Source organism: Nicotiana tomentosiformis, chromosome 8 (genome assembly GCF_000390325.3).
Source record: "Nicotiana tomentosiformis chromosome 8, ASM39032v3, whole genome shotgun sequence".
Taxonomy (NCBI): Eukaryota; Viridiplantae; Streptophyta; class Magnoliopsida; order Solanales; family Solanaceae; genus Nicotiana; species Nicotiana tomentosiformis.
In genome coordinates this window covers 16,105,609-16,107,107 of record NC_090819.1, presented here as the reverse complement: position 1 = coordinate 16,107,107, position 1,499 = coordinate 16,105,609, and the positions used below count along the sequence as shown (strand labels likewise).

Below are 1,499 nucleotides of genomic sequence, written 5' to 3'. Positions count from 1 at the left end.
CAGAACTTTTTTGTACTCAAAGTATGATTTTGAGCACAAAAATGTTGAGTAAAGTAAGCAACAGATTGAAAATCCGAGGAGAAAAGCTATGGAGTGCAAGATTTGTGCTGGAGTTTTTTTAACTTCATTAATTAATAAACTGAGGCAAACATTGCCTTTATATAGGCTTACAAATAAACAGACAACTAAGCCACTAAAATGGTCACTACTACCACTAATAAAGCAACAACTATCCACTACCAGCAAACCATGAAACTATACCATAACTACTGCTAACAAATCCAAGAATATAGGACACTGCTAACAAACTCAAATTTGACCAAGTCATGCTTTGAATCATTCGTCAATATGCCCTCTTGATTCAAAGTTACAGATAACAAGCAAAGCTCTTAAGTACAAACTTGTCTGCTGCCAAAGACTTTGTCAGTATATCAGCTAATTGCTCATGAGTGCTACAATGCTTCAGAATTATCTCCTCCTTCGCAACCAAATCACGGATGAAATGGAAGCGAACATCAATGTGCTCTGCTGTGAAAAGTTGGATTTTTTGTCATGGAGATCGATGCTTTGTTATCACAGTATATCTCAGTTGCACCTTCTTGCTTATGTCGAAGTTCTTCTAAGATCCTTCTTAGCCATATGGCTTGGCAAGCTACTGAAGTGGCTGCGATGTACTCAGCTTCAGAGGTGGACAAGGTTGATGTAACTTGCTTCTTTGAGCTCCAAGTTATTACTCCTGATCCAAGAGAAAAAGCATGTGCTGAAATGCTCCTTCAATTCTATCATCCAATGATCCAGCATAGTCACTATCAGTGAACCCACATAATCTGAAATTAGAAACTTTTGAGTACCAAATCCCATAGTTCATAGTTCCAGCTATATAGCGCAAAACAATTTTTGACGCTCCAAAATGAACCTTTGAAGGTTGTTGCATAAACCTAGAAATAATGCCAACACGGAATGCAATATCGAGACGAGTGTGGGTTAAATAAATTAAACCTCCAACCAAGCTTCTGAAAGTTTAGCCTCAGCCTTCAGAGCTCCATCATTAAGCTGCAATTTTTCACTAGCATTCATAGGTGTAGCTACTTAACCATGCCGAATTTATTGAGAAGATCTCTGGTATATTTTCTTTGTGAAAGAAATATTCCATCTTCACCTTGATTGTAACTACCCGACTTGTCGTTTTGAACATTTGCGCTCCTTTCAACTATTTGAAGTCCTGAATAGTTTCGTATGATGTATTATGACGTGTGTGAATCGCCGGCTTTGATATTTCAGGTGTTTCGGGATTAGTTCGGAAGAATAAATTTCATGTTGGAAACTTAAATGAAAAGGGTTGACCAGAGTTTTGACTTTTGTACAAATGACTCCGGGATAAAGTTATGATTATTCGAATAGCTCCGTATGATGATTTTTGACTTAGGAGCATGTACGAAAAATTATTTGGAAGTCCGTAATTAAATTAGGCTTGAAATGGCTAAAATAGAAATTTAAGT

At 37.0% G+C, this 1,499-nt stretch overlaps 1 long non-coding RNA gene across 1 annotated transcript; it reads right to left on the bottom strand.

Annotated features, from left to right (window-relative positions):
* Positions 1–245: 245 nt before the first annotated feature.
* LOC138896625 (uncharacterized) lies at positions 246–1,159 on the bottom strand. The gene is made up of 2 exons (XR_011409993.1): positions 852–1,159; positions 246–736 (listed from the first exon to the last, which is right to left on the bottom strand). It is a non-coding gene; the product is annotated as an uncharacterized lncRNA (long non-coding RNA).
* Between the last annotated feature and the right edge of the window lie 340 nt (positions 1,160–1,499).